This window comes from Puma concolor, chromosome D3 (assembly GCF_028749965.1).
Source record: "Puma concolor isolate L17-30 chromosome D3, mPumCon1.1.hap2, whole genome shotgun sequence".
In the NCBI taxonomy this organism is placed as follows: Eukaryota; Metazoa; Chordata; class Mammalia; order Carnivora; family Felidae; genus Puma; species Puma concolor.
Window position 1 is genome coordinate 42,529,694 of NC_141678.1, and position 25,518 is coordinate 42,555,211.

A 25,518-nucleotide genomic window follows, 5' to 3' on the forward strand; every position below is an offset into this window, starting at 1 on the left:
TTTATTTAATGACTAAAGTGTGTGATGCTTTAGCAGAAGTGTTCAAGGATTGATGCAAGATCTCACACTAAAACAAATAAACAAACAAAAAGAAAAATAAAGAATAAACATGCATTCCTTAGGTTTTTTGTATTAATGTATCTGTATTGTATAGCAGTCGTAAAAACATAAAACAAATAATTATATATTTTAATTATTCATCAAGTTCTTTCCAGATGTGAGGAAACTGAAACAAAATGAAGTTATTCAAACCTCATAAGCTATCCAGCAAATTCTAGAATTACAAATTTAATTAAATTAAATAAGCCAGGGGTGTTGATAAATGACAATTGTAGGTGAACTGTCCTGTGGGATCACTGGTGAATACCACCTTCCCAAAAATTCTAGTGCTAATGATTTCTGTGACTTGACTCCAAGCACTTACAGTGATAAAGAGTCTAGTGTTTGTGAAAAATAAGGGCAAATGTATACCTCCCCAAAAGAAATAAAACACCTCCCATGTCATTTTCCATTTGTGTACTCCTGAATTCATTAAAATTGCATACTGATCAAATCACTTGGTTTTGCTAATAGCTCCACAGAGGAATAGTCATTACTAGAGCATGAACACCACAATCCATTTTCTCTGATTACTGTTTTGCAATGTTGCTAATTTGACAGCTCCTGCTGAACATGGGCTCATTATTTTGTGTCATTGTTTTTGGAAAAGGAATATCAAATGAGTAGCAAAGTAACTTACAAAGAAGCATGCAGCTGATGAATAGGTTAGCAAATGAAAAGTTTTCTCCAAGCATGTGAGAGAATAGTTAAATTGAAATGGCAAGGAATGAACTGCTTGACCCCTGTAAGACCTTGTTTCAAAACTCAAATCCTCTGCAACTTTTTATGTGACTCCATAATGACTTAACCCCATCCCAACCAATATGAACATGCCCATTTTCCCTAGGTACATCCTTTTCTTCTTTCCCTTTCTTCCTTCCTTCCTTCCTTCCTTTCCTTCCTTCCTTCCTTCTTTTTTCTTTTCTTTCCTTTCCTTTTCTTTTCTTTCTTTCTTTCTTGAACCTCACATACATAACACTTATTTTGTATGTATATTTATTTCTATTCTAGACTATTTTTTCATCCAATTGTTTTTAGAGAAAAACAAACATTTGCCATCGTCTGTCGAATATGGTTTAAAAAAAAAAAAAAAGGTCTTCCTAAATCTTGCCTCTGCCTTCCTTTCTAACCTCAATTTGCTGTTTTCCCTTTGCATTCTACTCTGAAGCCATACTTTACTTATTTATGCTTTACTCCTGCTTCAGGGTCTATAGATGCTCTCTCCCCTTTCATGGCTAAAGAGCTGCATTGACTTCCCTCCATTTCTTCCTCCTTTTCCCATCCCACACTTCATTAGTTCCTATTTATCACAGATATCTGGTTAAAATTATTTTATCAGAGAAGTTTTTCCCATATCTTACTCTATTTATACAAGACTATCTCCTATAAGATTATTTCCTACAAAATTTTTCCTTTACATCATTTATCACATTGTTACTCTGTGTTCAATGTCTAGTACCCACTAGATTCTAGATTCTTGGAAGCCCTGTTTATTTTCTTCACCTCTGATCCCCACTAAGATTTTAGTGCTTGACACACAGTGCTTCCCATTACAGTTTTGTTAAATCAGTGGATAACAATGGCATGTTTTCTGTCAACTGTGTACCTCCATTTAGTTTGGTCCTTCTGCTTTGAATGACTTTCTCCTGCATGTTGGTTTGTTTAGTTGTTCTTCAAGATCCAGCTCAGGCTTCCCTTTCCTCAGAGGTCTCCTGTTGTCTCCTTTCTTCCCTGCCCTGTCTTCTACCTTGGTTTATGTCCCTTTCTGTGTTCCCAGCGTACACCATACAAACATCTCTTCCAAGCCCCTGATATACAGGAATGTAGCTCTAAGTTAGGCATGCCCCTTGCATAACTCTAACACTTCATGGGCAGGGATCACAATTGCTTTTTCTCCATTTTTTGGCCAGAAAAAAAATCACATCTGAGCATAACATAGAACCTCAAAATACTATTAAAAGTAAAAAAAAAAAAAAAAAGAAAAAAAAAAAAAAGAAAAGATTCGGACTATAATAGAGATTTTCCACTTAGTTTTAAAGCTTGCCATAATCAACCATACAACTAAGAGAAAAGAAGCGGGGAGGGATGAGTTAAATAACGTATATTTGCAGTGAGGCTTTTATTATCTTTCTGATAAAAACTGTGTGGAAATAGATTAATTTTTCTTTCTTAATATTATTTGCTTATTTGAGCTACCTGGGGATATTTATCATTATAGGGTTTTTTAATTTATTTTTGTTTCTGTTTTTTGTAAAGCATAATTAAAGTATCCCTCAAGAGTTGTATATGAAAAATTTAGTTTTTGAGAACAAGTAGCTGCCACTCCTGGTTGCCTAGGTCAACTGAATGTAAATATGTCACCTTGTGCTTAACACTTTTTCATCTGACTTGAGGATGCTTTGCAAGCCCTGTAACTTAGATGACAAGGTTACCAGATGATATGAAAAACATGAACCCTAGAGGTATTCTTATTGCCCCTTTGTAGAACTGTCAATGGCTTTGTCTCCTGTATTCATCATACTCTTCTAGAACTTTAGGATCTTAGAGGCTTTATACTCAGCAAGAGCTGCTCCAATCTAAATGTAATGGCCTAGACACCCAGAAAACCTAATTGGGTAGAATGCTACTCTTAAGATTTGTGCATTTCTTTGCAGGTACATTTTACTCAAACTAAAGTAACTATGAATAAATATTGAACTCTAGTTAATGGTGTGCATTCTCAGGTATTTAGCAAGCAGCATAGTGACGGCTGTAACTTACTTAGACATACATCAATTTTTAAAATGCATAGATAATCAAAGAGGTAGGAAGTGACATAAATATGTGATAAGACAAGTTTGGTAAAAATGCTAATTTCAGAATCTAAATGGTAGGTATATGATGGTTCACTGTATACTTTTTCATTTTGCTGTATATTTGAATATTTTCATAATAAAATGTTTAAATATTACTTCAAATTAAATTGAGGTAATCCAAGAATGAGTGAAGACCACCAAGAAGGATACATTTCTGAATAAATCTTCAAAATAAATATGAACTTCTTAAAACAGCAAACAAAAAAATGGCCAAACCTTTTTTTAATCATTACGTTCTACATGTTTATTTTGAATAGAGAACTTTGATTTATGTGCACCTGTGTCCTCTCATTTTCCTTCCTTCTTTCTTTATAACAAATTAGAAAGTGAAATTATTATTTTTTAATGTTTATTTATTTCCAGAGTGAGGGAGAGAGGAAGAGTTCAGGAGAGGAGCAGAGAGCAAGGGAGAGAGAGAATCCCAAGCAAGCATTTCACTGTCAGTGCAGAGCCCGATGCAGGGCTCCACTTCAGGAACCATGACATCATGACCTGAGCCAAAATAAAAAGTCAGACTGAATGAGCCACCCAGACACTCCTAAAGTGAAAATTATTAAGCACAGTAATTACTATAACATATACATGCCAAAATCTGATTAAAAATATGGTATCTTTATGTCCCTCCAGAAAAATCCGTCCTGAAAGGGCATACCCTCCAATATATAAGTTAACCGTGATAGACTAGAATATTGTTCAATAAATATTCACTTATACCTTCTCTTTTGAGCCAGAATTCAATTCCCCACTCCCCTTTGGAATTAGTCATGTGAATTGTTTTGGACTAAGAATGTAAGAGGTGACATAAGCAGAGATATTAGAATGTGCTTGAAGAGTTTGGTTTATCCCTTGGCATCTGCCATTTCTATGAGATAATGTCCCAGGTAACTACTGATCCCAGAATTACATGAAGCAGACCTGAACCATTAACCTTCAATCAGACCATAGACTGAAACACAGTTATTGACCAACTCCAGGTAAGATTAGCAAAACCACAGCTGACCTACAGACCTACAAGTGTGACAATGCATGCTCATTGTTGTAAACCAGTAAGTTTATTTTTCTAATACCTAAATGACATAGCTACAAATCAAGGAGTGCACAATAACAAGAAATGATGAATGTTTTAGCACCATTTCATTATTTCTAGCTCTATTTTAGTGTGTCATTTTACTCTCACTAAATACTTGTCCACGATTTCCAAATGTAGTACTGGACAATTAGATTGATTATCTAAATATTATCTTTGTTGATAAATTTGACTTTAAAAATTTAGTTCATAAAACAGATTGCATAAAAAACCCCAAAAGACCACATACTGGAAGAAGATGTTTGTTACCCAGTATAGCTAACAATGGAATAATGATTGGAATATATAAAAAACTTCTACAAAACAATAAGAAAAATGAAATCTACCCAAGAGAATACAGGAATATATACCAAGAAAAAATGTACAAAGAAGGGAACATAAGTAACCAACAAATATAAAAATGTTCAAATCAGAGGTTCCTGGGTAGCTCAGTCTGTTCAGCATCTGACTCTTGATTTCAGCTCAGGTCATGACCCCAGGGTCATGGGATCGAGCCCATGTCAGGCTCTGCATTGAGTGTTGAGCCTGCTTAAGATTCTCGCTCTTTCTCCCTATGCCCCTCCCCCTGACTTGTGCTCTCTCTCTCTCTCTCTCTAAAATTAAAAAAAAGCTCAAATCATTAAGAATCAGTAAAATAAAAGATTAAGTCATTAGTTTAGCCAAATTTAAATGATCAGACAATACTATGTATTGGTGAATCTACAGAGTAATGAAACTTCTCATACTTTACTAATAGGAGTGTTATATTCTTGCACCTATGGACAACAATCTAACAATATCTAGAGGTCCAAATACATACACAGATCAGGATACAGCAATGCCACTGCTAGAGTCCAAGGCATCTCTTGAATATGTACACACGAAGACATGTTCAACATTTATAGCAACATTATTTTAAGAACAAAAACTTGGAGAAAACTCAGATGTTAAACAAGAGGTAAAATACTAAATTATAGCACTCTTATACAATTGAATACAATGGTATTTAAAATGAAAGAACCAGTGCTGTGATGTTCCACACAGATAAATCTCATAAAATCTCCAAGTATTTAAATATTTAAATAGCATCTTCATTTAATCTAAGGTTATCTTTAGGTTTCTGGTTCATGTAGCAAAGTCACAAACAAACTTTTTCACTTTTCTCCAAGCTAAGTTTGTAATTCCTGTCAACTCAAATAAAATTTGGAGCATCACTTTTAGTTGCTTCTTCTACCGTTCTACTCTTCTAAACATACAAGGATGTAAGGATGTAAGATGGGTCCAGGATGTATTGCATTAGATGGACTGTTTTGAGTAAAATTGGAATGGCACTGAGAAGCATTTGAGGGTATTGGAATCTCACAGCTACATTTTCCACCCATGCTAGCTTTGTGTGGTGCACCATGCAGGTATTTGTGGTGAACTCCCACAATCAGTAACTGCTATTTCTCTCCCCTTTGATGCTAATACATGTGTTTTGAGCTTTTACCCTTGCATCACTCACTACAAGTAGAACATTCCCTTCCAGTCTTGACCCTCTCCTCACGGTCCCATAGATGCACCTCATTTATTATTTTAATAAGTCTATTATAAACTAGAATGTGCTTTTCTTCTTCCTGCTGTGCTATTCATCAGTAACTGAGTGTCCAAGGCATTTTCTGTCTCCTCTCATTGTTACTCCCCATTTTAACTCCTGCACTATTCTCTATTCTGTATTCTTGCTGCCCTGGGAATTTTTTCCCCTCATCTGCCTATCTCCAGTTTAAAACTTAGAGGTTCCAGGGGTGCCTGGGTGGCTCAGTCAGTTGAGCAACCGACTTCAGCTCAGGTCATGATCTCATGGTTCGTGAATTTGAGCCCCACATCAGGCTCTGTTCTGACAGCTCTGAGCCTGGAGCCTGCTTCAGATTCTATGTCTCCCTCTCTTTCTCTATCCCTCCCCCGCTCACACTCTGTCTCTCTCTCTCTCAAAAATAAATAAATATTCAAAAAAATTAAACAACAACAACAACAACAACAACAACAACTTAGAGTTTCTCAGCCTTCCAGGAAACACATTGATTTCTGACATTGAGAAATACAATCCATCTCTATGTAAGAGATGATCCTTCTGGAGTCTTAGGCCACAGTTCAGCTTATCATTATATTTTGTATAGTAAAGTTTTCTCTTCCAAAGTCTCAAGTATTGGTAGTAAGTGATGAGAAGGGTCATAATTCCCTGCTCATTTTGAAAATATCACCATTTTTCATATAAAAGAGAAGGAGTTAGAGCTATCAATTGTTTGCCTAAATCTTGTTAGTCTCCCCACATACACGTCACGTTCATTATGCAGGACAGAAGTCCATCTTCTGACTGGCTAAGCTTATCTTTGTATATTTCATGTTGGTGAGAAAAAACTCCAAGGCACAATTCTGTGGTAGCCACTTGAAGGAAGAGAGAAAATTAAGTGAAGACAGTAGCTTTCAGTACCAAACCAATTGCTGACAAGTTTTGATCAAAGTACTATCACTGTCTATTTATTTTTGGCTACCAGTAGGAATATATGCTTTTTAAGGTGATGTGTGCCAAATTGAATATTTTGATGAAAGTGTCAGGAGAAGATCTCACTTAGCAAGAATGTGTGATTAATTTGCTTTCTGAATTTATGAGACAGTGTAGTCAAGGCAGTTCTAAAATAGCAACAAGGTGATTACAAGTAACTGAGTAAACAATGTAATAAGTGTGAGTGAAATTAAATTTCTTCATATGTCCTGCTAAAAATCCCAGTTTTTGAAAGAATGCCATGAACACAAAAGGTGAATACTATTGCCCTAAGGACTACTGCAAGGAAGGGAAAGCAAAAAGGATGATCTCATTTTAAAAGAGACATTATTTATATCCTCTCAAAATACATGCCTTGAATTTCTAATGTGTAGGCACCTTTTCAAGTACTGCGGGATGAAGTCAAAAATCTGATTTCCTTATGTATGAAATTACAAAATATTTAATGAGATAAAATGTTTGCTAATGCATCTTTTCCTTTTTCAAAGACTTTAAAATAATAATAGCTACAATTTATCAAACACATACTGTATGTCTAGGACTCTACATAGAGATAATTTTATTTATATAAATATACCTAAATGGCATTAAGAGATGGTTATGGACTCTATTTTAAAGATTTAGAAATAAGGCTCAAAAAGTTAAATAATTTGTTCAAAGCCATATAATGAGTCAGCTTTAAAGCTGGAATTAGAATGTGAAGGAATTGAAAAGTTTGCTTTTCTAAGCAATGTTAAGAGTCTATGCTGTAACTAGGAGTCTAAGAGTCTATTTTAAGGATATGTTGGCACTAGATAAGACAAATTTGTGATGAAACATGCCCGCTAGCATGATGGAAACAGGTGTGCCAAGGCTGATTCTGATATTATAAGCAATATGGTTTGGGATTACTAGCTGTAGATTCAGGAGAGATTGAAGCAGTGTATTATATGAATCAAAACAGTATCTTTCAAAGTAAGAATTGATATAAATGTTCTTTATGGACTGCACTGTGTTATGAAGTAGTTCTTTCTGATGGAGCTGGGAATGTGGCCAGAAGATTCCCATGCAGCCTTGTACTTGTGATTAACCACTAGGTGGCACTGAGTCTACAGATCTAGGAAAAGCATGAGCTAATCTCCATTGGATAAATTGATATGCTCCTTTTCTGGATATGAGTACCATTTTTCTTTAAAATGCCCCCCAATATACAATTGTCTGAAATGTTGGATTCTAAACCATACTTACCATCAGCTACTATTTATATTCAGCTCCAAGGCTCCATCACCTCCTCCCCCTACTGTTTGCCTGAGTGACATTTTTTAATGGATACGCCAGAGCTTGGGTAGATTGTGAAGGAAAATATTGGCATAGTAATGTGGCCTATGTGCACTCTTCTGATAACATGATATAGTTAGGTATAGTCATTGACTCTCTTTGAGGGGTAAAGTACATCTGTAGCAATTAACTCCTTGGTAGGGCCATATGAATAAGATAATTGACTGTCTTACTAAATATAACTAATCTCAGAATAAGACCTTGTCTCTTCACTGCTCACACAAATTCATTTATTAATATTGTATTCTTTGGGGCGCCTGGGTGGCTCAGTCAGTTAAGCGTATGACTTCGGCTCAGGTCATGATCTCACAGTTTGCGGGTTCAAGCCCCGCATCAGGCTCTGTGCTGACAGCTCGGAGCCTGGAGCCTGCTTCAATTCTGTGTCTCCCTCTCTCTCTGCCCTCCCCCTGCTTGTGCTCTGTCTCTCTCTGTCTCAAAAATAAATAAACATTAAAAATTTAAAAAAATATTGTATTGTTTATGAAACAATGTTTCTAAACCAATTTAGTTTTAATTAGAGAGAGGGAGCACTTCTGTGAAGCAAATGCCCTCTTTTCCTGCCGAAGTATATTACAGAGAAAGAGCATGAAAATATAATGTTTAACAACATAATACCTGAAACTAGATGTCAAAGCAAAGTTTTTATTTTTGATGGGAAGCCATGTCTTTGTTAAAACTCAAAACTCTTCACAGATAAATCAGATTGACGGGAATTACAGGTTACAAGACAGAAACCAAAGGCCGATTATGAAAGGAATATAACATTTGCTGTTATCAAAGACCAGACTGTATTCTCACTATTCTTTCAGCATAAAATAAAAGTATAATTGGAAGCATTATTTATTGAAACATTTAACTATTTTTCCTAATAACTAATGTAGAGGCACATGATATAGGACTGGTGAATTCATAATCTGACTGTAAATGTTAGATGCCATAGGAAATAAAAGTTAATCATGTATCTAAATCTTTCAAAGGCTTGTTCATGGCAATTCATAGAAATGTATACTTGGCAATTCACGTCATGCTAGTCTTGCATCTTCTGAGTTTCTCCTCTTTGGCTTCCTTACTAAAGTCTACAGACTTCTTGAAAGCCAGCCACTGCTACCTTTTGGTTGTTACATTTAGACCACTGACATTCAAAGTGTTGACTGATATATGGTTGGATTAATGTTTACCATGTATATTACTATTTTCTATTTGCTGCTATTGTTTTTTGTTCCTATTTTTGTCTTCCACTCCTTTTCTGCCTTTTAAGTGGTTTTACTGAGCATTTTACACAATTGCATTTTCTCTCGTTTCTTAGCCTGTCAGTTATACTTCTTATTTTACTTCTTTTAGTTGTTGCCATAGACTTTGTAATATACATTTACAACTAATCCAAATCCACTTTCTAATAGCACTGCTACTTTTTTGACACTAAGCCCACAAACCTCAGTCTTCTCCCACTCTCCAAGTTTTACCCTACAAAACCCTGGTATTCCTTCAGCTACACGAATTCACACCTGTCTTCAAAAAAAGGCTGATAGTGGGGCACCTGATAGTCGATTGAGTGTCCAACTTCAGCTCAGGTCATGACCTCATGGTTTGTGAGTTCGAGCCCCGCGTGGGGCTCTGTGCTGACAGCTCAGACAGAGCTGAAGCCTGCTTCAGACTCTGTGTCTCCATCTCTCTCTCTGCCCCTCCCCCACTCATGTTCTGTCTCTCTCTCTCTCTCAAAAATAAACATTAAAAAAATTAAAAGCAAAAAAAGGCTGATAGAAAAATTTTAGCATAAACTCTTTTCCTGATGGAGATCTAGGGTTAGAGTTCTACAGGGAATACCAAGGCCATCATTTCCTAAATACCTTTGGTGCAAGAGAAGAAGTATATTGTAAAATATGGGCCCAAGAGTCCATTAAGGTTTAGAAAATCTGCAAATCATAATCTATACTGAGATTTACAAGGCCCTTTAGTATACGAAGGGCTCCTAGAAGTGCTGGAGTAATGAAATACACTGTTTACCAAACTTATCCAAACATCACATTTTTTTTTATAACTATTTAATGACATTTGAAGACTCAACAGCCTATACAACAAATTAACCACAGAACTGGCTCTGGTGGTTCAAGGAATTATTTAGTTGTTGGAATATAAGTTTGTCTTTGAATTACCTTGTACTACTTCATCTATGCTGTGCACAAACCTGTTGTGCTTTGGAATGGTGGGCAGATGTCCTTCTTGGCTCCAGAGGTACCTGTGTGCCATAAAAGAGGATGGTTTTGCTCTGGCAGTAAGCAGTCCCAGGAGCTGGCTTATCTGAGTGGAAAATTAGCCACTTTCTTCTCTCTGCTAAAGATATTCAACTGGAGGTACCCAAGCAAAGGGCTGCTGACAGGCAAGTTACCATCTCTTTATGGAAACTTTTGTTTCTTATTTCTGGCAAAAACAAATTAAAACCTAAGGCAATGATCCCCATAGGGAATAATCATATACTCGGCAAAACATGTTTACAACTTACTGTCTTTATCTGCCTCCTACTGATTTAATAATGCTTATTATACAGCTCAAGATTTTTTTTAAAAAATGTTTTAGAAAATATAGAAATTAAATGTACCATAATTCCACACCCAGGGACAATTACTACCAACAAATTTAGTGCAGTTCCTTATTAAATGTAAGTTCTTTTAAACATTTGCCTTACACTGTATAATTTCACACTTTGCAAATTTCATTTAACATATCATTAGTACTTTCCCAGATCATTCAGTAGTTTTTGAAAGTGTTGGTTTTAATGGCTACATAATATTCCATCCTAGCAAAACATCTCCCCTGTTATTAGTCATATAAGTAATTTCCATGTTTTCATTATTATTAAAACTTGAAGTGAACATACTTACAAATAAATAGTTGTATGATTTTCTTAGGATACATTCCAGCAAAGAAAAAAAAATTGTGTGTCAAATATTATGACTGGCTCTTGATATATAAATTTACAGATTTCCAAAATGATTTAAAAATAATACACACACACACACACACACACACACACACACACACACACACAAATACACATTTGGTATATATTAGGGTGCTCTGCACCCTAAATAGCATTTGCTCAGTCATCAAATACTTGCCTAGCTTGTTTAAAAACATTTTAAGTTTATTTGAGAGAGAGAGAGAGAGAGAGAGAGAGAGAGAGGAGAGAGAAAGCACAAACAGGGAAAGTGCAGAGAGAGAGACAGAATTCCAAGAAGGATCCACGCCATCAGCACAGAACCCAATGTGGGGCTTGAACTTGTGAACTGAGAGATCATGACTTGAGCTGGGATCAAGAGTTGGACACCCGACAAACTGCCACCCAGGTGCCCCTACTCACCTAGCTTTGATGTCTGTCTGTGTGTTGGTTCACCATCTGGAGTGGCCTGGAGCCCCCAAATAGCCTTCAGCCACCATCACTCTTGTTGCCTGGAACCTCTGCCTTGGACTGGAGCCTCCCACTACCCTTCCCTGCAGCTCAGTCTCTCTTGGTTAGGGGCCCAGAGAATTCCTGTCGATAGACCTCCCTACCTAGGACATAGGCCAGAGAGAGCTGAGGCTGGGGCTGAGAAAGCCACATTGAACAACACACTCAAGGCCTCTACCTTAACAAAGCCTAAGGTCTACCTGTGAAAGTACTTATTAAATAAAGGTACATATTAAACAAAGAATAAATTATAGTGAAGATATACTTTTTTTTTTTTTAATTTTTTTTTTCAACGTTTTTTATTTATTTTTGGGACAGAGAGAGACAGAGCATGAACGGGGGAGGGGCAGAGAGAGAGGGAGACACAGAATCAGAAACAGGCTCCAGGCTCTGAGCCATCAGCCCAGAGCCCGACGCGGGGCTCGAACTCACGGACCGCGAGATCGTGACCTGGCTGAAGTCGGCCGCTTAACCGACTGCGCCACCCAGGCGCCCCTATAGTGAAGATACACTTAGGAAGTTAATGAGTTGTTATTAGTGTCATTTGCCAAATTCCTAGACCAAAATGTCAAAACAATATTAGTTTTTCATGTGGTTTATCTTTGATTACTTTTACAGCTAATATTAAGTTTCACATATTTATTTTTTTAATCTGTCCTATGATTTTTTGTTCAGATCTTTTGACCATTTTCTATTAACAGAATTTTTATTGACTAAAAAATGTTCTTTATAAATTAATGACATGATTGTTACAATTTAGCTTGCCAATTTATATTTTTTGATTATCACATTTACAACTATTTTGTGTGGCTTTTATTTTTATATATTCAAATATCTAAGTTAAATATTTCAAAATTTCTCTATTATTATCCTATGTTTAGTAAGTCCTTATTCATTTTATAATAATTTAAATGATGTTTTCACACCTATGGTTTCCCAGACAATTCTTTCTAGTCAGAAGTGTTTGTTGAAAAGTATACTAATGTTATCAATATGAAAATAGCTAATATTAATTGAGAACATCCTCTGTGCATTATATCACTTAATTCTCTCAACAAGGTAGTATTATTATCTGCATATTACAGATAGTAAAAATGAGCACAGAGAATTTAGAATTTGGCTCAGGATCAGATACTGAGGTTGGTTGTGAATCCTTGCAGTTTTTCTCCAGATTTAACTACAGAATGTTGTTATTGGCTGTTCATATTTCCATCTGTTTAACTGTATGCCACCTTTTCTTTCTGGGATATTTTTTTGACCTGCTCATTTTTCATTTATTCTACTCATTTTCTTCTTTATTCTAAGATCTCAAGATGATGTGGTTTGATGGATGTCTTTCATTCACTGATTATAGCAAACAACCCTTTAAATCTGAATAATTCCCTCCCTCAATTATGGAACAGTTTATTAGTTATTAAATAAACAGTTCATTTAAAATTGCATGATCTTCAATATTTGTATTCTCTCATTATGGAACTCCTATTTTGAGGCTGCTGGACATTCTGGAGAAATATTTATTTAAAAAAATCTTTTTCTTCCTGTTATCCCTTTCTTTGTTTTTGTGCTAATTTCAGGAGACTTATTTTGAAAATCTTTTGAAGTGAATTACTGGGACCTTATGAAGATAAAAAGCTTCTGCACAGCAAAGGAAACAACCAACAAAACTAAAAGGCAACCAACGGAATGGGAAAAGATATTTGCAAATGACATATCGGACAAAGGGCTAGTATCCAAAATCTATAAAGAGCTCACCAAACTCCACACCCGAAAAGCAAATAACCCAGTGAAGAAATGGGCAGAAAACATGAATAGACACTTCTCTAAACAAGACATCCGGATGGCCAACAGGCACATGAAAAGATGTTCAGCGTCGCTCCTTATCAGGGAAATACAAATCAAAACCACACTCAGGTATCACCTCACGCCAGTCAGAGTGGCCAAAATGAACAAATCAGGAGACTATAGATGCTGGAGAGGATGTGGAGCAACGGGAACCCTCTTGTACTGTTGGTGGGAATGCAAATTGGTGCAGCCGCTCTGGAAAGCAGTGTGGAGGTTCCTCAGAAAATTAAAAATAGACCTACCCTATGACCCAGCAATAGCATTGCTGGGAATTTATCCAAGGGACACAGGAGTACTGATGCATAGGGGCACTTGTACCCCAATGTTCATAGCAGCACTCTCAACAATAGCCAAATTATGGAAAGAGCCTAAATGTCCATCAACTGATGAATGGATAAAGAAATTGTGGTTTATATACACAATGGAATACTACGTGGCAATGAGAAAAAATGAAATATGGCCTTTTGTAGCAACGTGGATGGAACTGGAGAGTGTGATGCTAAGTGAAATAAGCCATACAGAGAAAGACAGATACCATATGGTTTCACTCTTATGTGGATCCTGAGAAACTTAACAGGAACCCATGGGGGAGGGGAAGGAAAAAAAAAAAAAAAGAGGTTAGAGTGGGAGAGAGCCAAAGCATAAGAGACTGTTGAGAACTGAGAACAAACTGAGGGTTGATGGGGGGTGGGAGGGAGGAGAGGGTGGGTGATGGGTATTGAGGAGGGCACCTTTTGGGATAAGCACTGGGTGTTGTATGGAAACCAATTTGACAATAAATTTCATATATAAATTAAAAAAAAAAAAGAAAATCTTTTGATACTTCTATTGATTTGTTTTTCTTTTTTAATTTAGACTATCAGGGCTGCCTGCATGGCTCAGTTGGTTAGGTGTCTGACTCTTGATTTGGGTTCAGGTCATGATCTGCACTGTTAGTGCACAGCCTGCTTGGTATTCTCTCTCTCTCTCTCTCTCTCTCTCTCTCTCTCTCTCCCCTCCCCCCCAGTCACTCTCTCTCTGTCTCGAATTAAATAAATAAACTTTAAAAAAAAACAAATTTTGACAATCACAATTTTTAAAAAGTTTTTTTAATGTTTATTCATTTTTGAGAGACAGAGACAGAGCACAAGCGGGGGAGGAGCAGAGAGGGAGGGAGACACAGAATCTGAAGCAGGCTCCAGGCTCTGAGCTGTCAGCAAAGAGTGCAGGGTTCAAATTCGCAAGCTGTGAGATCATGACCTGAGCTGAAGTCAGGTCACTTATCTAACTGAGCCACCCAAGCACTCCTTGACTATTATAATTTTAATTTCCATGAGTGATTTTTTGATTTCCACATTTTATTTGCACTATTCTCATTTATTCTCATTTCATAGATGCAACTATTCATTTTTATCAAAGTAAGCATATTAATAATAGTTTTATAAAGTTTGTTTTTGTCTATCTTGAGCTATCTTCTTAGAGCTCCAAGTCAGTTTTTCTTGATTATTTTAGGCTTTGACCTTGATTTTAGAAGTTTCACGGTTTTTTTTTTTTTTTTTATAAGTATTTGTAACCCTTGCCTTTAAATTCTCATTCCAGTGAGGCAGTAGAGGTCCTATGGGAGGTCCAAGTGCAAGGTGGGCAGGGCTTTTTAATGGATAAACAGCATTGTAAAGTGATCTAGCAGAGAGACCTCTTCCTTAGGTGACCCCAAATGTCAGAAGATCTCAAAAGTGAGTCATCTCTTTTTCTAGAGCAGTCTCTCCAGAAACTAATCTTTTTTTTTTTTTTTTTTTTTTTTTTTTTGCTTTGATGACAGGAAGGGCATATTCCTTTTGGCCTCTGTTCTTGGAGCAGGAAGGAATGAAGAATGATTGTGTGAGTCTCATGATTCCTATGCAGATTTTCACTTAATCCCTATATCTTCAGTAAGTCTGACCCCAACATCCCAAGCATCTTGAGTTCAGTTTCTACAGAAAATAGATATCTCTTACCTGCTGGGGATGGGCAGGGAAGGAGAGTCAACTGGCTGCTTGGCTGAGGAGGAGATCTAAGGTTTCATCTCTACTGTAAATAATCAACCCTCATTTGAGTTTCAGATTCAAGACTCAAACCCCATCACATGTCTGAATCCCTCTAGAGTAAATCAGGGTTTTAATACTATCTCTTTCTGAAGCACTTACATCTTATTTAGCTTCCTCTGCTTTGCTATTTAAAAAAAGTTATTAAAATATGGAGTTACTATATATTTTTTTCAAATAGTTGGACAAAGAAGCCAAAGTTATCTTCCTAAAAATAATTTACATTCTGAACCATAGAAAAACTTTGCCCCAAGGTTCATAGGGATTTCTACTGATTGTTGTATGTGCTAGTTGCTAAGGTAACCCCACCCACTCTATTGATCACCTTTTGACCAGGTAGACTTTTTTTTTAGTTAAATTTAGATTTTACACTCTGGCAAGAATTAGCATTCCCATAATTTTAAAGCATTCCCATAATTTTAATGGTTAAAGAAGAGAAATCTGAAGAATGAAGATTGATACAGGAAAGATATAAATGATATGAAATTCTATTTTTCATGGTTCTGCACAGTGTCTTTTCATAGCTGGGTGCACCGCTGGCCCTTAACTATGCTGTGAATTGGTCAAACATTATTCAACAAGAAAATCTATTTTTTCTTTGCTTTTTTCCAGACCTACTCTAAAGCAGGCACTAAAGACTATCAAAGCCCAGAGTTTGTCCTGACCAACATGTAAATAAATTTCTTAAGAGGCAGTCAACAAATCTATCAAGACACTGAGACCTCTTATAAGTGGGATAGTGAATTCATCTTTATATTACCATCAAAATCATTGCTACGTGTCTGTGTTGCAATGCTTTGCAGGCCAAGCATGGTATATAACAGCACGTCTTTGACAATAAACTACATTAGCTTCATATCGCCTATAAAGAACACAGGTTTTGGAGGCATAAAACTGTATAAGTAAAAATTCTATTGCCACCTAAAAGCCCTGTGATTCTGAATAAAGGAACATTTCTGGGCTTCAGCTTACCTCAACATGGTAAATGAGGATAGTAACAATTTGCCCTGTGTCCTCTAAAATTCTTCTCCATGACTAGCACATTCCTTTATATCCCCAGTCTTTTTTTCTGAAAGTTCCTTCTGCCACTTTGCTCCAATGGAATGCTGGCCATCCCCTGAGAATGCTTGCTATCAAGTAGAATGTGTTTATTTCACATATTCTTTTTTTTAATATTTATTTTATTTTTTGAGAAATCGAGAGTAGGAACAGGGGAGGAACACAAAGAAGAAGAGAAAGAGAACCCCAAGCAGGCTCCACTCTGTCAGTGCAGAGCTGGATGTGGGGCTCGATCCCATGAGCCACGAGATCATGACCTGAGCTGAAATAAGAGTCAGAACCTCAACAAACTGAGCCACCCAGGCAACCGTACTTCACATACTCTTTAAACTCACACCTGCATATTGGAGTAAGCAGCTTCTTCCTTTTCAGACACACTAACATATCCTTACTTCCTTTCCTTAACTCTCACAGAAGCTCTTACTACTTTGAGGTCTAATGATGCACTTAGCATTTGAGACTTTGCTACCATCATCACTGGCTTCCACTGACCTCTTTTCCAATTCTCTTTCCTTATTGATGTCTTTTGAGGACCTGGATGACAATCTTCTCAACACACCTTTCCTGACAGGATTTTAACTGTAATATTTATAAGAGCAGCTCTCTAAAACCCTGACTTCTCAGCTCCTTGAGCACTTGGTCTTACTCCAACCTCATTTTGATTAATCTCTTAGGATACTTTTAATTGTTCTTGTGCCTCAGCCAGTAAAAAGACTAGAGCTTGGGAAAACAAGGTTGGAAGCCAATGACAGTTACTGCTTTGTGACAAAATTTCATGTGTTAAATGCATAGGAAAAAAAAGTAACTTCAAATCAAGATTACTTTGCTGAACTACAACTATTCTGTTTTTCATAGACCTTGCAATCTAGAAGCAAGTTCAAGAACTGAATGCGCAAAAACTCTGACCTGTGAAACAGAAGCAGTGTCTTTCTGTGGGTAGAAAACATTTTGTGAAATTTTAAATAGAGTCATATTTGTCTCTTGATATTCTCATGGAATACAACTATACAGAATGTTATGGCTTTTAACCAAAAATGTGTACACTCTCTTGTGCATTTCTCAAAACAGAATTCAATTCAAGGCTGCTGTTAAATCAAATAAAGATATATAATAGAAAATAAGCACAGTATTCTCTTTGTATCTATAAAATTAATGCCTCTTCTCAAGCAACCTGCATGGTCTATGATGCATAGTAACTTGCAAGATGGGTAATGAAACCTACCTCATAGAACTGTTATCATAATTAAATGCAATTATAAATTTGAAGAGAGTTGACAAATTCAAATTTTGACCATGTAAGGCTACTGGTACAGAAGTGGTCTCTTGGGTTTGAATGAGCTGAGATCACAAAAAACCACCACTCAAACATTATTGCTTAAGAACCTAACAATTTGACATTTTACTTCCTAAATATTCCCTGAATACAACCTCTTTTGCTTACCTCTGCCATAGCTATACTCTCACATAGGGTAGAGCCTTTAACTCTTGCCTGTGTAGTACAGAAGCTTCTGAGCAGGTCTCTTCCTTTGACCACAAAAGGTCTACTTTCCAGATAGTAGCCCTAGTGATCTATTTACAAATGTAAATCTGATCATTTCTTCCCGACCCTGACACAACACATACACAAGCCTCTCAAAATCTGCCAGTGACAACCCACCACACTAAGGAAAAAAATCAAACCTTTCATTATGACTGATGAGGTCTTCTATCTGAACAGGCCTCTAGATTCCTCTCCTTCTTCAATCCCTGTCATTTGTCACACTTGCACTTCATTATATATATGTTTTGGTTTGTCATCTCTTTTATCCATTAGAATGTAAAATCTACTGGTGCAGGGAGTTTTTGTCTGTCTTGTTTACTGCTATAAACCTGTAGCATAAAACAGTACATGACACACAGGAAGCACTGAAAACATATTTTTTGAATGAATGAATAATGGGACTTTCATTGTAATATTAAAATACCCATTTCCTTCACTGCACATCAGCCATAGTTACATCCTTGGTTTCACTCCCTCCAGAAACCATCTTAACTCAAAACACAAATGTGCTATTGTTACTGCTTGTTTTGTCTAATAGTCTCATGGAAACAATGCTTCAACCTCTTTTAAACCCTCAAACCAGTGGCTCTACCAGTTACTCTAGACCTCACATCTTCTTACTCCAGCTTTAATTTAAAGATCAATCAATGTAGGCACTCATTGCATCTACTTGCAAACCTTTTATTCTTCTACTACACTCATCCAGAAATTCCACGAGCTGCAATTTAAACATTTATCTTCCTTGTGTATAGACTCCTGCAGTAAAGTTTTGCAAGAAAAATCTTGAAACTGGCCAGATGGGGTTTTCTACAAATTCATGATCTTGAATTGCAAGTTGATTCTCAATACTGGAAAACCTATGCTGTTTCTTCAAGTAAGGGTATTATCCTACTGTCAGCAAAAAAATAGTTCCACCTCTTCCTTCCTTCCTAATCTCCTGCTGCTTATAGTCCTTTTTCCATTTTTAGTTGCATCATATTCAACTGAAATATTGAAGGCCTCATAAAGAAATATGCTATATATTCTCATGGCCAAATCTATAAACATAACCTAAATTTGCTCCCATCTTCTACCTCCTCTTCTTTCAAAGGAGAAATGCCCTGGCAAAGGTTGATGCCTTCACATGTTCCCTCTGTCATACTCTAGCTCACCTTTTTGAGGGCTTTACCCTCCTGGTTATCTCCTCTCCTGCATTACCACTCTGTCTCTATTGGACAATTGCAATAAGTGTAGAAACCTACTCTAGAATTTCTCATGTATAAATACAGCTTCCTTGCCTCCGTATCTTTTTCCAGCTACTTCACCATTTCTCTACTTTTCTTCCTGAAATTTTGGAATAACTTTCTACAAATGATTTTTCTACTGCCTCACAGCCCAATTACTCTCCCATACACACCAATGAAAAGTTAGTCCTCACCAAGCAATTAAAGTTGCTCTGGTCAATATCACATCTACCACTCTATTACTAATTCAAATGAGTGCTTTCCAGTAGTCATCGTCTTCAAACTCTTGTTTGGTCTCTCATACTTCCCCCTAACTCTTGTATTCTGTGCGACTTTCTCTTCTCATTTTTCACCTGCTACATTTCACTTTTTCTACCTATTTTTTTAATTCTGCTTCTCCCCTATTACTAGAACTGTAAGGGTCAGACTCTTTCAGGAATTACACTGTGCCTCCATTTCTTTCCAATGTCTCCTTCAATTTACCTTTAGAATTTTAATTTCACTTTTCACTGTGATTTTCAATGTTATCTGTATGCTGACAATTAAAACTCTGTAACTCCAACCTAGACCTCCCCATGAAGTGTTGGTTTTAACTACTACTTAGTTGATATCTGCAACTGACAGGTTTCTCAAAATTAACATGTTCAAAACAAAAGATGAATCTGTGTCTTCATGAATCCTCCTTATTTCTATAAATGACCACACTGTCTTCCGAAATTTTTGTTTAAGCCAAAACTCCAGGAGTCATTTTTCAATTGATTTCATTCCTTACTCTCTACAAATAATCAAGTGCTGTCTACTTTGCCTTTAACATTTATCTAGGTTTTCGATGTTAGCTGGTCTCCACTGCATTCACTCTAATCCAATTATAATCATCTTTTTCACATACAACTCCCCACAGCTTCTTGTGGTCCCTTCTCTGCATGATAGTCAAAGTGACCCTTCCAAAATGCAGATAGAATGATATGGCACCTCCTTTAAAAAGCCCTCTAATGGCATTCTGTTGTGCTCACAACTTTGTCCACCCAAGCTCACCACCCTCATCTTAGTTGACCTTATTCTGTGCTCACTGTGCTCTGGCCACATCTTAACTTCTTTCTGTTTTTTAACAATTATGCTCATTCCAGCCTTAGAATGTTTGCCCTTGCTATCTCTCTGCTAGGAATACTCTGACCCAAACTCTAACATGACTGCTTTGTTCTCACCATTCAGATAACAATTCAAATATCAACTTCCTTGGAGACTATTCCCTGACCACCTCAATTTCTTCAATATGGAATCCTGAGTTTATCAGTACAACATCAGGGTCATCATTTGCTTTTTACATACATAATTTGAAGTTCAGTTACTGGCTTATAGTATAAACTTTCATCCACAACATAATAGAAACAGAAACTTGCTCAAATAGTTGAAAATTCCAGTTCTAAAATAGTTCAGGTTATAATCGCCATTTTTTGTTTTACCAGTGAAGCATAATTGAATCTTGACATGATTGTAATCAAAGAATATACGCAAGTTCACCTAATCGATGTGGCTGAGCTTCCAGATGATCTCATTCAAGAGATATTGACGGAAAAGTACACCAGGTTCCACTGCACTTCTGCCAACATTAAGCAAGTGCAAATTAGATGTCTTTTTTTGTCATTCTTTTGAGCAGCTTGGTTCCAGTTGTGTTAAGAGTGATCATTGATCACCTGAAGAGCCATGGTAGATTGGTAAATTAGTTTCAGCCTGAAGTTATTTTACATATAAACAGACTAATGTGTAAAACCTTAGGCATCATAGATTGTGCATGGTGTAGTAGACTAGCTTAATTACTTTTAACTGATCAGTGAGAAACCCAAACTAATATGAGAATATTGGGGAAATAAGAACTACAATGATAGCAATTATGAAGTAACAGTGAATTTGGCTACCCTAAGCCTGTTCAACAAATAAGAGTGGTTTAAGGGAGGATGGCAAGCAAAATAACAATACATAAAGAACAGTAGTTAGACACAATATAATAATAAATGTTTCACTGACCGAGGTATTAATTGCAGAAGAACTCTATATAAGCTATATAATGTGGAGTCAGGCCATAGGAAAATGCTGTGAAATATATGTGAAGACTTATTGGCTAGTGGCTTATTATTGGTAAATTAAAAAGGGTATCATTGAATCCCTTGCTCATCCATATTTGAATCGTCCTTCTAAAGAAGCATTAAAAAAACTTCAATGTTACTAATTCAAGAAACACATATTAAAGCTATAATAAAGTGTGACTTTACTCCTATCACATTGGGACAAAAATTGAGAATAGCAATTGAAATTGAAGACATAGTGATATGATCACTCTCCTATACTCATACAGTCTTATACACACTAAGTTGGATTGTATATTCATTAAGCCTTCAAAATTTTTTTTTCAACGTTTATTTATTTTTGGGACAGAGAGAGACAGAGCATGAACGGGGGAGGGGCAGAGAGAGAGGGAGACACAGAATCGGAAACAGGCTCCAGGCTCTGAGCCATCAGCCCAGAGCCTGACGCGGGGCTCGAACTCACGGACCGCGAGATCGTGACCTGGCTGAAGTCGGACGCTTAACCGACTGCGCCACCCAGGTGCCCCTATTCACTAAGCCTTCAAAACTTCAGACTTCAGAATTAAAACACACATGTAAATACACACACACACACACACACACACACACACACACACAAACAAACATTGCCACTTCTAAATATCCATCATTATAAATTCATTCACATGTGCACAAAGACATCTATTCATCACAGTGCTGAGGTGATAGCACAAAGCTAGAATAGAAATGTCTATCTGAAAAACAATAGTTGAAAATATGATACATACTCAGTGGAATCCTATATTCTGAATTAAAAATGACATGATTGGGGCGCCTGGGTGGCGCAGTCGGTTAAGCGTCCGACTTCAGCCAGGTCACGATCTCGCGGTCCGGGAGTTCGAGCCCCGCATCGGGCTCTGGGCTGATGGCTCAGAGCCTGGAGCCTGTTTCCGATTCTGTGTCTCCCTCTCTCTCTGCCCCTCCCCCGTTCATGCTCTGTCTCTCTCTGTCCCAAATAAATAAATAAACGTTGAAAAAAAAATTAAAAAAAAAAAATGACATGATTGATAAGTGGGGAAAAACAGGCACAGAATAATCCTTATAGTAATATCCAATTTATGTAAAGAAATAAAGACCAAAAAAGATAAATAGGCATTTATGTACATTTGTATAAAACATAATAATTATGCAAATACACAGAACAACACAAGAAGGTTGGCCATGAATCCATTGGTGTGGTTACAACTGGGGAAAGAATGGAGGAAAGGAACGTTCGCATTTTTCTCTATAATAAAATTATACACATGTATTACTTGTGTTAATTTAAAAATATTAACAAATAAAAATCTATGAACCTGTTTTCAAATTAAAATAAGACTAGGTATGCAACAAGAGATAGAATACTAAATTAGAGTAAAATCTTAGCTAGGAGTCTTGAGACATGGTTCACATAACTGGCCAGATAAACTCATGCGTCTCAGTTATTGTGGTAGGCTGAATAATGGCCACCTAAACAGGTCAAGGCTCTCATCCTGGGAACATGTAAATATGTTCCCTTATGTTCAAAAGGGATTTTGTAGATCTTGAGATGGGAATATTATTCTGTAGGCTGGATATAAACACAATGATATTTACAAGAGGAAGCAGGAAGATCAAAGAGAGAGAGACAGAAACAGAGACAAAGACAAAGATTAAGATTGAAAGATGCTACACTTCTGGCTTTGAAGATGGAGAAAGAGACCGCCAATCAAGAAATGCAATTGCCCTCCAGAAGGTAGAAAAGGCAAGGAAACTGTTTCTCCCCTAGAGCCTAAAGAAGAAACCAGCCCTGATGACACCTTGACTTGAGACCAGTCAGACTGAATTTGGACTTTTGAGCTCCAGAACTGTAAAAGAAAATAATCTGTGTTGTTATAAGGTGATTTGAGGTAATTTGTTATAGTAGTACTAGGAAATTAACACAGTAATATAGTCTATAAACTAATAAAGTAGAATTGGATTATCAATAAAAATAATTTTATTAATAATTAAAATAGCAGACATTTATAAATATGTTCTATGTGTTAGAAACTATGCTGAGGGCTTTACATGCAATCCTCATAACAACCCTCCGTGTAGGCACTATTCACATATTCCACTCCATACATGAGGAGCCAAAGCTTAAAGAGATTTAGTAACTTCCCAATGAGTAACAGAACCCCAAAACAAATTGAGATCTGCTTGACTCCACAGCCTTCTTGTGGTAGTGACTGCAAGAGCCACTGTTGCTACCCTAAATGTGGCAAGGCTATGATGCCATTCTTCTATATGGCTTTTTAGAGCCATTTTCATATAAATGTGGTAACTTTGTTACAGGTAATTAAGCTCTACGTTCCCTGTGGGATCATTCATAGAATTTGAATGCACATATGCAGTGAGAAAAATAATGTTAAGAATCCAGCACATGCTCTGTGTCCTAACTTATTGAAACAGGCTCTTATTTTCCATGATTATATATAAAATGTGGATATGTGTGATAACAGGATACATTTTAAAAAGGAATTGATCTCGGGGCGCCTGGGTGGCTTGGTCGGTTAAGCATCCGACTTCAGCTCAGGTCATGATCTCACGGTCCGTGAGTTCGAGCCCTGTGTCGGGCTCTGTGCTGACAGCTCAGAGCCTGGATCCTGTTTCAGATTCTGTGTCTCCCTCTCTCTCTGCTCCTCCCCTGTTCATGCTCTGTCTCTCTGTGTCTCAAAAATAAATAAACATTAAAAAAATTAAAAAAAAAAAAAAGGAATTGATCTCATAGATGGACACCAAGGTGTAGAGAGGTTAGATGGCCTTCGTCTTCGCTTGGGTCAAGGAACACAGATTATGTGGTTTGATGATACACGTGGTGGCCTGATGTTTCATTGTAAGGTGTGTTAGGACAGAACACAGCTAACAAATTTCTGAAGCAGTTTTGGCTTAGTGCTGGCACATCTGGAGCAATAGGCCCAAGGATATGAGGGGGAATACTAAAGAGCTGAAGCTTCAAGAACTTCTGAGCTACACTTCTCTGATCAGTTTTACATGGGGTTTTGCATAGGATTTCTTTGGTAGGTGGAGGAAGGAGGAAAGTACAAGTTTTGGGATGGCTCATGTAGAGTTCTGAGAAAATATAGGAAACCTAAGATTCCAGAGCCAGCCCTAGGGGAGTCTACTTTCAAACTAATCATGTTGTCAATTCTACAATTTAACTGTATTTCAGGACTTCTGGTAAGGACTCTATACCATGGCTCAGGGATTCTAGACTGGGGCTGCTGTGGGCTAACAGGTCCCCTTCCAGCTCTACGCTATGCCGAGACACATTCTGGACTGCCCCTACGTTGACTCCAGGTTAAGCAGGTGAGACCAGGTGAGGTTGCCTCCTTCATTTCTGCACATTTGCCATCAGCAGTGAAGAGCCATAGTTAGAGAAGTTTGTTAATGATACAGAGAAAAGAGTCAGTTGAACAGTTCTCTTAAATCACAAAAGAATGTTGGTTTTGTGTTAATTAGCTGTTATTAAGTGAGGATTATTTTGTTCAATTGGGAGTGGAAATTCTCAATAAACATGCCCAAGAGCAACCACTGCCTCTCCATGTAAAATAAGTAAACAGTCTCGTCAGAAAGAGAAGTCGGTGGCATCTGGTTGCTAGGAATAAATAAAATCTCCCATCTGGTGAAAGGCTTTTGAGAATCCCACTTCTTATTCAGATTGTCACTGTAACTGCAGCTGGATGACAATACCCTGAGTATTACAAGCAACCCGCCCCAATCAGTTGAGGGAAGCCACCTCATTCAGTTTTGCTGATTAAAAATGATATTTTCTTCTATGCTAATGGAAATCTAACAATCCTTATTTCACAAAGTTATGATGGATCATAGAGAAGCTGGATAAATAAAAACAGTCTGGGTATGGACAAGGCATAATCAACTTGCCCTTTCTAAAACTTAGTCTATCTTAGTTATTCACTATTTACCCTTCCATTTAATAATAGTGACAATTTGGGTGGTAACAAAAACTCTTCCTAAATGCTTAATACAGTGTGAAAGTGCTCTAAAATACAATTGGGTTTTTAAAGAAAAAGTGACACTTTTTCCAGGGTAGCTTCGTTAATTAATCCATTTTATCTACCTGTAGTCTAATGAATTGCCATCTCTCTGACTTAAGAGATGTTGTACTTGGTCTAAGCACCTCCTTAGAAGATCGTGCATTCTAAGAGAGTCATTGGGAAATAGGAGCACCATTCCCCCCATAAAAAAAATAAATGAAAACTTGCAGGTGTGTCCTTCCATTGAACCAAAGGTTAATCAAGTTTGAGGGACAGTTGCACTAATTGGTGACAGACTCTATTTTACTGTTTTTCGAGAACTGACTCATTTGAGAAGTAAACAGATTTA